This window comes from Ictalurus punctatus, chromosome 2, assembly GCF_001660625.3.
Source record: "Ictalurus punctatus breed USDA103 chromosome 2, Coco_2.0, whole genome shotgun sequence".
Classification (NCBI taxonomy): Eukaryota; Metazoa; Chordata; class Actinopteri; order Siluriformes; family Ictaluridae; genus Ictalurus; species Ictalurus punctatus.
Genome location: NC_030417.2, coordinates 6,532,082 through 6,546,173, shown reverse-complemented (window position 1 = coordinate 6,546,173; position 14,092 = coordinate 6,532,082).

Sequence of the window (14,092 nt, the reverse complement as noted above, 5' to 3'; positions counted from 1 at the left end):
AGATGATGGGAACCTGATGTGCTCTTCTGCTCTTGTTGCCCATCCACCTCAAAGTTTGACTTTCCTTCATGAGAAAGTCTTCAGGACAGAGGGCTTTGTGGTTTCATTGTATTATGAAAAGCCGTACTTTTTTCTTCTTAGCTTTCAAGAGAGCGGAAAACAAGACGCAGGTGAGGAAACAACTGTTATTATAGCTGTTACAGTATAAGTGATCAATTTGTTCTTTGGACACACCACAACCTTCAACAGCACCCTGTTGTTATATTTTTCTGTTGCTCTTCTCAGTGTGTCATCAGTTTTTAGACTGAAAAACATCTACTTTCACTGTTACTCCATGTGCAATCACTTGTGCAAAAAACAAGTTCTCTTTGGGAGAAGCCAGAACAGTTCAACATAACAATTCAATGTCTTTGCATCAGTTACAAAAGTTACAGTTAACACAGATAAAACCATATACACTTTTTTTTTGCACCCTTTATGGTGCATGTGCATGGTTGCACCATAAAAAAAAACTGAAACAAAAAAGAAAACAGGAAATATTTAAACAGGAAATGTGAATTATGCTCTGAATTAGTGAAGCTGAACTGGGATGTTTCATTTAATATTGCTTCTCTGAGTTAGATAAGGCTTGTGTAGTCTATCAGAATGAGAGTTGCACTTTTTTGCACTTTACACAGTTGTGTCTGCAGAGCACCTGATTTGTGTTGTGTACTTTTGACCCTGAAGCCATATTTCATTCTAGTTGCATTCCACTCGGGTTTCACCAGTGCTCAGAGGAAAAACAGTACCTCTGGTTACGTCTGGTTATGTCTGTGTCTGTTTGAGGCCCTGGCAGACATGAAAGTAATAGAAACAAGAAGCTGACTCATCTGCACATCTGCACACAAGATTATAAATGACCAAGTCATTTTTTTTTGCAAGTCTCAAGTCTTCTTGTTCAAATCCCAATTCAAGTTTTCACTCCTTAGCTTTAAGTTTCAAGTCCTAAAAGTCTTAATGTGCTCTTTATCAAATTTAAAACTAGAGTTATTATTAGCATATCATGTAGCCTTTTTAAAATTGGTTGTTCATCAGGTGGGTGGGGGGTAATGTGTGTGTGCCTGTAACTGAGCCATACACTTTGCAATATAAAATAAAAAATGGCAGAAAATGGCAATGTTTTAATCTATAACTCCTAAAAAATTTATTTATCATAACTGAAAATATTGAAAAGATAACATTGTCAGCTTACAGTGGGGGAAATAAGCATTGAACATGTCAACACTTCTTTCAGTAAATATATTTCCAATGAGGTTATTCACATTAAATTGTCACCAGCCATCAGCATTATCTCAAGATGTCTGGAAATATAAAGAATTCACAACATTAAAGTCCGTAAATAAAGTTATGTGTAATAAAGTGGAATGACACATCAAAGTGTTGAGCATGCTAAGAAAATTCAGTTCTCCAAGGCATGGTGAGGCAAGCAACCAGCTGAAATCTGTAAGTAATTACACCCCCTATCTGTGAAAATTAATATCAGCAGGGTTACTAAATTGATGGTCTATAAAAAGGCTTTGCATTACCAAGGTTTCACACAAGAAACATCTAATGATGGGTAAAAGCAAAGAGCTCTCCCACGACCTTCATAACCTTATTGTTGCAAAACATATTGATGGAATTGGATATAGACGTATTTCTGAACTTCTGAATCCTCCAGTAAGCACCACTGGGGCCATTATCCACAAATGGAAGCAACATCACTCCGTCATCAACCGGCCACGCACAGGAACTCCTTGCAATATTTCTGACCAGGGAGTCAGAAGAATAGTCAGAAGAGTAGCCCAAGAGCCAAGGACCACTTGGAAAGAGCTCCAGAAACACTTGGACACAGCAGGTGCCATCGACACACAGAAAACAATAGGAAATGCACTCCACTGCTCACGCTCACCACACAAGACCCCATTAATAAAGAAAAGGCACGTCGAAGCTCGTTTAAAGTTTGCTACAACTCATTTAGACAAGCCTATGAAATACTGGGAGAGTGTAGTCTGGTCAAACGAAAGCAGAATTGAACTTTTTGGCTGTCATACTACACACCATGTTTGGAGAAGAAATGGCACTGCACGTCACCCTAAAAACACTACACCAACAGTGAAGTTTGGAGTGGAAGTATCATGGTGTGGGGCTGCTTTTCATCGCATGGTACTGGGAGACTTCATATAATTGAAGGAATGATGAATGGAGCCCTTTACTTGAGAAGAATATTCTTATTCTTGAGAAGAATCTGCTGCCATCCACCAGGATGATGAAGATGAGACGTGGGTGGAGCTTCCAGCAGGACAACGATCCAAAGCATACAGCAAAGGAAACTCTCAGTTGGTTGCAGAGAAAAAAAAATCAAGATGTTAGAATGGCCCAGTCAATCAACTGACTCGAATCCAACTGAACAAGATTTAAAGACAATATGTTTAGAAGAATGTGCCAAAATTCCACCTGAATACTGCGACCATTAATTTCTTCATACAGGAAGCGTCTTGAAGCTGTCATTACAAATAAAGGCTTCTCCACTAAGTATTAAATACATTTCAGTTAGCGTCTTCAATACTTTTTTCCTGTCATTCCGTTTTATTACACATAACTTTATTTATGGACTTTAATGCTGTGAATTCTTTATATGTGTGGATTTCTTGAGTTAAAACTGATATCTGGTGAAAATTTCATGTGAATAGCTTCATTGGAAATATATTTACTGAAAAACATTGTTGACATGTTCAATACTTATTTCCCCCACTGTACAAGTTGACGATGTTGATGAAATTTATTAAATTAATTCGGTCTCTCTAAGGGGAGCAAAACATGGTAATCGTTGATTGTTAATCGCCTAATATTTAAAATTTTGCCACTGAAAATATTCATGAAATCACCGCTGCTATATAATGATTGTATGCATGTTTCTGTGCTGGTCTTATTCCTAGTTAATTTTGCTACTGACTTAGAATCTAGGATTATTTTTGTTGCACGGTGGCTTAGTGGTTAGCACGTTCGCCTCACACCACCAGGGTCGGGGTTCGATCTCCACGGCTCTGTGTATGCAGAGTTTGCATGTTCTCCCCGTGCTGCGGGGGTTTTCTCCGGGTACTCTGGTTTCCTCCCCCAGTCCAAAGACATGTATGGTAGTCTGATCGGTGTGTCTAAAGTGTCCGTAGTGTATGAATGGGTGTGTGATTGTGTGCCCTGCAATGGACTGGCACCCTGTCTGTACCCCAGACTGTACCCCGCCTTGTGCCCGATGCTCCCTGGGATAGGCTCCAGGTTTCCCGTAACCCTGAAAAGGAGTAAGTGGTTGAAGATGGATGGATGGATGGATTATTTTTGTTATGTTAAATTAAGGTGGGGAGATAGACTGATCTAGCAGTACTAAGAGATTTTCTATAGTTCAGGATAGCTCCTTCCATGCTGTTTGAAATACTACCTAATAATTCTACTTATTTTTCTTTTAAGTGGAGCTACCTTATGTAACGTGTAGAGGAGCATTGATTTGAAGCATTCAGTCGCCTGATCAAGTTCTTTGGGATCAGACGGTGATTCAATTATAGCTGATATCTCTGGGAGGTTATTGATAAAATGCAATTTAATTTCTGCGATCATGAAATCCTGGAAGGACTGATCATGTTAGTCACTTTGTAGCTAGATAACTAGCTGTGTTGGCTGCTGAACACGCCCCTTATCTCAGCGCCACTTGTTGCATTTCCTCCTGGAACTGGTTGTTGTACTTTAATTGGACAATGTGCACTTAGTATACATCATTTTAGTTTCTCCTCCAAAGACATTTTAGGGTAAATAAGGATGATAGAGATGTTCATGTTCAACTATATTTCACATGCTCCATTTTTCAATCATTGCTCCTTTTTCAATCACTGCTTTAAAAAAAAAAACAAAAAAAAAAAACAGACCAAATGCCCACAAAATCAAGGGGTGTTTCATTCTTTGTACAGTCTGGGCTAGACAGAAATCAGCTCCAGGCATGCTTTTTCACACCATTCTGTTAACAACACAATGTAGCTGTGTGTAACACTGACAATAAAGTGTCTGTTACTGCATTTACATGACCTTGACACTGAGAATACATGACTACATACCCATGACATTCCTCTGCTCAGCAAGTTCCCTTTTTCTCATATTCTAATTAGTTTAATTTCAGGTTTTTTCAAGAACATGTGGAAGGGCTATTAATATTTAACAATTCTGCACACTGACTTAATGTTTTGCACCAATAGGATTTGCAAACAATAAGGTATTTATGAAACTGTCTTATGTCTATTACCCTTTACTGGTATAATATGCTCTCTTCCTTAAAGAGCCAAATATGGTGTTTGTTTCAAGGGCAAGTTTATCTTCTCAGCACTAGTAAGGCATAAACGAAACTTACACTGGAGATATCACTTTCTGATGTGCCCAGTTCTCTCCCCACCTCTTTTTGAAAGTGCAGTGTGTTGAAAACTGTTGTGGAAATTAGACTACACTCGCAGGCTCGTCCTCTGAAGGTAAAATAAAGTTTATTACAGAAAGATGGTTAATGCAGGATAGAATAATGAGAGCGCTCTGAAACCCTTGTACTAAACCACTACTATATATATGAAACACAGCATGACATTATTCTGTGTACCAATAAAAAGCAGTTTGAGGCAGTTCAAACAGGCTTTATTTTAGGATCTTGGAAGACTTTTAGACGAACATTGAACAGAAGAACATGTTTGTGTCTCTGTAAGCGGATAAACATTCTGTACTGATCTCAGTGACATGACATGGTGTTATCCTCTGACGAGAATGAAATAGAACAAGAACAAAACTATTACAAAGTAAAAATTAGTAATTTCCCTCACAAAACTTTTTATACAACAACTTGATTAAGCTGTTGTTATACATGGAGATCTGGGGCAGTGCTTTTGGACTGGTAAACCAAAACAGTGGTGCCTATTTTAAAAATCAGAGGGGGTGTTCTGAAATGAATCATACTCCTCAACCTCCCAGCAAAAGTCTATGACAGAGTTTTGGAGAGAAGACTACATCCAAGAGATTTCAGAAGGAACAATGTGGGTTCCTCCCAGTGGTGGAACAGCAGACCAGCTCTTTACACTTTTACAGATTTGTAAAGAGACGTATGGTAATCCAGTCTACATGTGTTTTGTGGATTTGGAGAAGTCCTTTGATCATTTATTGTAGAAGGTTCTGCAGGAGTATGTGGTATATTGGCCGCTAATTTGTGCAAGCCATAGCGGATTGAGTGCAGTGAGTCTAGCATTCATATTCTTGGCATTAAATGAAAACCATCAAATCTGGTTGTTGGGCATCGTCGAGGGTGTGTCTTGTCTCCAATACTGTTTGTGATTTTCATGGACAGGCTATCAAGGTGCAGCCAAGGTTGAGGATATTCTCAGTATGGGGAACTATGGGTAACATTCTTTCTATTTGCAGATGATGTTCTCTTGGCACCATCTGAAGTGAAGCTCCAACAGCCACTGCTGGGAGGGGAGAAACATTACCCCTGGTGGAGGAGTTTAAGTATCTTTATATCTTAGTCATGAGGGATGGAAAAAGAAAGAGTGAGATTGAATAACGGATCTGTTCTGCAGCAGCTGCTGTAATGTTTTGTGGTAGTGAAGAGGGAGCTCATTTTGCAGATGAAGCTCTCTGTTTACTGCTCAATCCTCCCTATCCTCACTTATGGTCATGAGGTGTTGGTAGTGACTGAAAGGTCATAAGTCCAGTGCCCTCCACTAATATTGACACCCTTGATAAATATGAGCAAAGAAGGCTGTGAAAAATTGTCTTTATTGTTTAAACTTTTGATCTTTTGTTAAAAATAAATAAATAAATAAATCACAAAAATACTCTGCACTCATGGATATCAAACAACTACAAACACAACACAGGTTTATAAAAAAATTGTTAAAGGTAGGTGTTGAAAAATTATTGGCACCCCTATGAATTAATGAGAAAATGTATTTGAAGTATATTCCCATTGATATTTTAACATTTTTAGGACACCTGGGTGACTAGGAACAGGAAATTGTTCAATCATGACTTCCTGTTTCACACCCACAAATCATATTGATAAATATGAGGTAACACATAGGCCAAATTCACTTTGTCATTCATAATAATGGGTAAGACAAAGGAATATAGCTGTGATGTGCAGCAAAACGTTGTTGAGCTTCACAAAATGGGAAGTGGCTATAAGAAAATAGCACAAGCATGGAAAATGCCCATTTCCACCAGCAGAGTAATAATTAAGAAGTTCCAGTCAACTGGATAAATAATTATAAATTATGAATAAACCTGGAATTGGACGTGTGTCTATATTGTCTCAATATACTGTGAACAGGATGGTTCGAGTGGCCAAAAAAATCTCCAAGGAAGTGTGAGGGAAATTATTAATTTCTTTCTTTGTAATAGCTCTGTTCACTCTGCTCATGTTCATTAGTGAATAATGCCGCTTGCAGTCATGTCATGGAGATGAGTACAGAAAATTCTTTCCTCTTTCATTGACAAACATGTTATTGTCTTCAGTAAAGTCTGCACATCTGCTAAGACATTGAAACCACCAAACTGGCTCAGCCCTCCTAGAACTCCCTTTTCGAAATGTCCAGCTCTCTTTATCTTAAAACTTATATAGGACATGTCTGAGAGGAGTGCTTCTTTTATCCTGTATTCATCTCTCTCTGTAATAAAACTTCTACACCTGAGAGGACGAGTCTACTGCTGTTTGTCTAAATTTCTACCATAGAACACCGCTGGAGAATAGCAGAAGTTAGCTGCGTCTTGGGGTCAGAAAGTTTCCAAAACTACAATCCAAAGTCTCCTACATCACAAGTTGTTTGGAAGGGGTTCAAGAAAAACTCCTCTATTCTCATTCAAAAACAAACTCAAGCATCTTCAGTTTGCCAGACACTACTGGAACTTCAAATGGGATCGGGTTCTGTGGGGAGATGAAACCAAAATAGAGCTTTTTAGCAATAAACAACAGAGATGGTTTTGGCACACACAGAGAGGTAGCCATATGGAAAATTACCTCATGCACACGGTTAAATATGGTGTTGGCTCTTTAATGTTTTAGCAGCCGCAGGGAGACGTGGAATTCACCGGTGTGAGAAGTCTGTGACGACGGACAGTGTCCAGTTAACGTAGCGTAAACAATCTGAAAGGGGTAATCAAGAGAATCGTGGTCAGGTACAAGCAAAGAAACCGTGAACCAGGGAAATCCAATATGAAAACAAAATGCTTGGTAGAACGACAGCGTTGAAGATACTTTGTGTTTACTTGGCGCCGAGCTCTCGTTAACGAGGTCTTACATAACCTTGGGCGAAGCACAGGTGTTCGCAATCAGTACTCCGGCGAACTTGAGCGCAGGTGCGGCTGGGAAGTGTAGTTCTCGTCGGTGCTACAGCCGCGAGTTCGCCGTAGCGTAACAGAGCCCCCCCCAAAGGGCTCACTGCGGGAGCTGAACTCCTCCGAGGTCTTCCTCTCTTCCGGGCCCCAGTCGCTCTGGGTGAGCAGCATGAAATTCCTTGCGCAAGTGTGCATCCAGATGGTCCCGGGATGGGATCCAGCACTGCTCCTCTGGGCCGTAACCCTCCCAGTCTACCAGATACTCGGGTCCTCCTCTCCTACGTCTGGAGTCCAAGATCTCGTGTTCGCGGTAGGCTGGGCGGCCCTCAATCTTTAGTGGTTCCGGTGGAGAGTCCTCCGGAACCGCTGTGGCCAAGGGGCCCGGTGTCACCGGCTTGAGGAGAGAGACATGGAACGATGGGGGGATGCGGCTGTGCTTGGGTAGGTCCAGGCGGTATGTGACCTCGTCAGCCTGCTTCAGGATCCGGAATGGGCCAATATACATGGGTCTCAGTTTCCTACTCGGGAGTGGCCACACCCTGTCCCCGGGTTGATAGTTGGGGTGACTCCTGCAACGCCTCTCCACCTTTTGTTTGGCGATGCGGGAGGCCTGCACCAACTGTTGCTGGGCACGTTCCCAGACCTGTTCACTCTGGGGGAACCACTCATCTACTATTATTGAGTCATTGGGGAGGCGTTCCAGGGAACAAGGGCGGCTGATAACTCAAGACACACTGGAAATTGGTGAGCTGGGTGTCGGAATGTTGTAGGGAGTTTTGTGCATATTCCACCCACGGGAGGAAGTGACTCCAGTCCTCCGGTTTGGTTCGGAGGAATCGTATGACTTCTTGATTCACCCGTTCTGCCTGTCCGTTGGCCTGGGGGTGATAACCGGACGTGAGGTTAATGATGACTCCCATCTTCACCATAAAACTGGCCCCCTGTCGCTCACGATCTCCTCCGGGATGCCACAGTAGTGGAAAACATGTTGGAACAGTAATTTGGCTGTGGCAAAGGCCGATGGAAGCGCCGGCTTTGGAAAACCGATCCACGACCACCAGTATCACCGTGTTACCTCGAGACTCTGAGAGATCTGTGATGAAGTCCAGAGCCAGATGCGACCATGGGCGTACAGGTATAGGAAGCGGTACCAACTTTTCAGCTGGTAGGGCTCACGGTACCTTCGACTGAGCCCAGGTGGAACATGAGGACACGACGCGCCGCACCTCTCTGGACATGTGGGGCCACCAATATTTCTCAGCCAGCATTTGGTAAGTGCGATGAGCTCCCGGATGCCCCGTCGCGAGTGTCATGTGGGACCAGGTGACAAGTTCCAAACGGTAGCGCGTGTGCACGAATTGTCTCCCGGGAGGACAGGCTGTCAGAACTCATGATCTGGGGAAGCAAGCTAAGGCTGGATCTAGAACCAACTCTATGCTGCCAACAATACTGGAACAATACATGGTTTACTCAAAGTTCAGGACAGTGGATTCGAGACAGAGCATCGGCTTTCGAGTTCTTTGTTCCCAGCCTGTATGACAGAGTGATCTGGAACCGGGAAAAGAACAGAGACCAGCGTGCTTGGCGGGGCGTGAGCCACTTGGCAGTTCTCAGGTACTCTAAATTTTTATGGTCAGTGTAAATCATGAATGTATGGTCGGCCCCCTCCAACCAGTGTCACCACTCCTCTAGGGCCAACTTGACGGCCAGGAGTTCACGTTTTCCCACATCATAATTTCGTTCACCGGGCGACAGTTTTTGTGAGAAAAAGGCCACGGGGTGCAACTTGGGTCTGTCCCCGAACCTCTGGGACAGTATGGCCCCACTCCCGTCTCAGACGCGTCAACCTCCACAACGAACGGTCATGAGGGATCCGGGTGTCAGAGGATGGGCCCGTAGTGAATGACCGCTTAAGCTTATCCAGAGACCCCTTGTGCTATTTTACTGAAGTCCCGGATGAAGCGCCGATAAAAGTTCGCTAAGCCAAGGAAACGTTGCAATTCCTTGATTGTTCGGGGAGTGGGCCACTCCACTACCGCCTGAACCTTGCGTTTGTCCATGGAGACCCCTTCCGGACTAAGGACATACCCCAAGAAAGAGATGGAGTGCTGGTGGAATTTGCACTTCTCAGTCTTCACGTATAGCTGATACTGCAGCAGGCGGTGCAACACCTGTCGGACATGCCTGGTATGTTCTTCATGGGATGTCGAATACACTAGGGTGTCATTGATGACGCACTGCCCCAGCATATCCCTCAGGACATCATTGATCAGGTTCTGGAAAACTGAGGGAGTGTTAGCGAGCCCATACGGCATGACCAGGTACTCGTAGTGCCCTGAGGTGGTGCTAAAGGCCGTCTTCCACTCGTCTCCCTCCCTGATACGGATCAGGTTGTAAGCACTGCGCAAGTCTAATTTCATGAAAATGGTCAGGGACCTTAGCTGTTCCAGGGCTGCGGGTACTAGAGGCAGGGGATAACAATACTTCACTGTCACCTGGTTGAGACCCCAATAATCGATGTATGGTGAAAGACCCCCTCCCTTCTTTTCTACAAAAAAGAACCCAGCGGACACAGGAGACATGGACGGCCGAATATACCCCTGTTGGAGAGCCTCCTGAATGTATTCCTCCATGGCCCGATTGGGAAAGTGGGTGCACTCTGCCCAACAGTGGGAGGAGGTCTATGGCACAGTCGTAGACAGTATGGGGACCACTTGGTAACCTGCTTGTCCGCCCATGATAACTGAGGGTTGTGGTGTTCGAGCCAGGGCAGGCCGAGGATGATGGGGTGCCTGGTGGAAACGGTGACGTACAGGACGAGGGTCTCGTGGTGAAGGGCACTAATTTATAGGCTGATCAGAGCTGTTCAGTGTGATATAACCCTGCCCCCTATTGGGGACCCGTCAATTGATTGAACCTCCCGAGGTTGGAGTAGGGGCCGTATTTGGAGGCCAACAGTCTGCAGCATTCTCTCATCTACGAAGTTCTCGGCCGCTCCGGAGTCGATGAGTGCTGCAAGGACAACAAACTGGCCTGATTATCTTATCACCACAGGCAAGACAAAGACATGAGAGTTAAAAAACTGGATTGGACTCACCCAGGGATGACGAGGTTGAATGGCTGTGCTCCCCTCGGTTGACCGTGGCCTCCTATGTGGACACTGACAGACGGCGTGGATGAAGCACCGCAGTAGAAGCACCGCAACTGTCTACATCATCTCCCTCTCTCCTCCTCGTGGATTCGGGTGCGGCCGAGCTGCATGGGTTCCTCTGGCAGAGCTGGATCTGGCGGAAGGGTGCTCCACTCTGTGGGACGGTTCGTAAACGATCCAGCCGTACTGCCAGGTCGATGAGGTCATCGAGGGTCAGCTGTTTGCCCCGGCACGCCAGCTCCCGAACCAGCTCGGGACTGAGCCCCTGAAGTAACGCGGTTTTCAACTCCGGCTCATTCCATCTGCTTCTTGCAGCGATGGTGCGGAACTCTAGTGCGTAGTCTACCACGTCACATGAGCCCTGTGTGATCGCCAGGAGCTCCCAGCCGGTCTCCCAGCCATCAGGGGAATGGTCAAAGGCGCGCTGGAATCGGGAGTAGAGGTCCGCTAACGTTGATCTTTGCCTGCCTCCTCACTCCCACTCTGCCATAGCCCATTCCAGGGCGCATCCGGTGAATAGCTCCATGAAGTGTGTGAGCTTGCGTCTCCGGGTGGCTCTCAAAGAACAGTTGGCACTGCAGTATGAAGCCCTTGCATCGCCCTGGCTCACCAGCGTAGCGCTCCAGTGTGGGTAACGGCGGACAATGTACCACCGGTGCAGCTGGGACTGGCGCCGCTAGCACTGGTGGGGCATACGCGTGGGAAAACGCTGGAGGAGGGACGTTAGCAGCGGGGGGAGCCCGGTTTGCCCCCCCCCCCCCCCCCGGAAGTGTTTAGGCGCTCCAATCTCTGGGTCAAGTATACTATCTGAGCCTGCTGCGCATTTATCGCTCGGTTATGCTCGTAATATCTGCTTTGATAGTCTGGGCTACCCGCTGCCTCCATAGTAGACGAAGTAATCTGTAACGTTACCTTGCAAGGAGACAAGCAGAGCAGCCGCAGGGAGATGCGGAATTCACCGGCGTGAGAAATCTGTGACGATGGACACCGTCCAGTTAATGTAGCGTAAACAATCCAAAAGGGGTAATCCAGGGAATCGTGGTCAGGTACAAGAAAAGAATCCGTGAACCAGGGAAATCCGATACGTAAACAAAAGGCTTGGTAGAACAGCAGCGTTGAAGATATTGAGAGTTTACTTCGGCCCGAGCTGTTGTTAACGCCCCTGTTGTATAACCTTGGAGGAAGCACAGGTGTTCGCAATCAGTACTCCGGCGAACTCGAGCACAGGCGTGGCTGGGAAGTGTAGTTCTTGTCGGCGCTGCAGCCACGAGTTCGCCGTGGGGTAACACAAAAAGCTTGACTTTCAATATATTTTGTTTCAAACAAACATGTTTTCCACATTTAAAAAAAAGTGAGTTGTTTATAATCAGTGTAGGAAAGCTATTTTTCAATGCAAGTTATTCTTAATCAACAGTATTTGTTGCATAATGTTGACTACTGTTCAACTCATCCCTCCTTTTATTAAAATAAATATCAAGGTTACAATGGAAGTGAAGGTGGACAAGTTTCTAAGGGTTAATGACAGGAAAGAAAAGCTTATAATTTTATAAAAAATATTTACATTGATCTTTTAGTTAAAACGTGTACTATTTAAGTTGTAAATTTGTTTACATTGATTTTATGGTTTGTTGACATTGCGTCTTCATGGCAACAAAGCTGTAAAATTGATTATAAATACCCAGAAAAGGTCAGTAGCTGATTTTATGGCATGAAAATCATGTTAATATACATTTGTTTATTTGTGACTATCCACTGTGGTCACAATTTCTGTAAGGTGTGTATTAATGGCTGCTGGGATCAGAAAGATGAGAGCGGAGTTTATCGCTGTCCTCAGTGCAGAGACACGTTCAGTCCAAGGCCTGATCCATGCAGAAACAACGTGATCGTTGAAGTGGTGGACAAACTGAAGAAGACTGAAGTCCAAGCTGCTTCTCCTGCTCACTGTTACGCTGGACCTGTAGATGTGGAGTGTGATTTCTGCACCGGGAGAAAACGCAAAGCCGTCAAGTCTTATCTGATGTGTGTGGCTTCCTCTTGTGAAACTCATTTAAAACCTCATCTTGAAGGTCCTGCTTTGAAACAGCAGAAGTTATTCGAAGCTTCTAGAAATCTACAAGAGAAGATCTGCTCTCAACATTATGAAGTGCTGAAGATCTACTGCCGGACCTACCAAATATGTATCTGCTCTTTGTGCATGTTGGATAAACATAAAGGACATGATGCTTTATTAGTTGCAGCAGGAAGATCTGAGAAACAGGTGAGAGCTTGAAATCTTTTACACATGAATTATACATAAACACAGAAAACACAGCTGTGTAAAACATATTTTACATTGATTACCGTTAAACCTCATGAGTGTTGCAGCAAAAAGCATTCACCTTACATGTTCACATTTGTCATGTGTTTAGATTTCTGTGATCTGACTCTGGATCCAAACACAGTAAATTATAACCTCCTTATGTCTACAAACAACAGAGCGGTGAAGTACAATGTGAGAAAGCAGCAGTACTCTGATCATCCTGAGAGATTTGACCACTACGGTCAGGTGTTGATAAGGAGAGTGTGCGTGGACGCTGTTACTGCGAGGTGGACTGGAGCAGTGATGGTGTGTTCATATCCGTCTCCTATAAAGACATCAGCAGGAAAGGATGGGGTGTTGAGTGTTGGTTTGGACACAAGAATCAGTCCTGTAGTCTGCGGTGTTCTTCTTCTTCTCTCTTTTTCTATCACAACAACATTAAGACTGATCTCAGAGTTCCATCAACCTCCAAAATAGGAATGTATGTGGATCACAGTGCAGGAACTCTGTCCTTCTACAGCATCTCTGAAACTATGAAGTCTCCTCCACAGAGTCCATACCACATTCACTCAGCCTCTACACACTGGATTCGGGCTCTACTGGGATGATATCTCTAAATCAGGAACAACTATGAGGTTGTGTGATCCAACAAAATAATGGTTTGAGGTGTTTTATGGTCAGTAATTTGTCAGTAAATATAACTCCATGCATATTTCCTCACTGATTCCCAACTGTGAAATAAATGTTACTATTAAATCAATAAAAACACTAAACATTAAAATGCCGCATTTCGAACCGGCCTAGGATCATCAGTTCCACATATAAAGGAAATGAAAGTGTAAGATCTGAATGTATTCCCAATAAAAGTTCTACTGATTTCTGAAATTAGTGAAGTCTAAACTCTCTATAAAGTCTGTATTTATTGGGTTTTATGTCTGGAAATATAATAATTTGTAATATGGTAATAATGTTTTGGTTAAACTTTTTACAGACTCTAATAACCAATTATTAAATGTGTATGTACAGCTCAGAAATATTTCATTACTATTAAACTGTTTTAGTCCTAAGAAATTTGGGGTGTTGTCACGTGACCTGTGACCTTTTCAGTTACCGTTAATCGTAAGGATATCACAACCGAGGAGAAGTTGGAGCTCATTTTGCTCATAGGGATAACATACTTTTTATATGAGATGTACAGCATAATTAGATTAATTTTAATGAAGAAAAAAAAATACAAACACTATGGGGCAGTGAAAACGCATCATATTTTA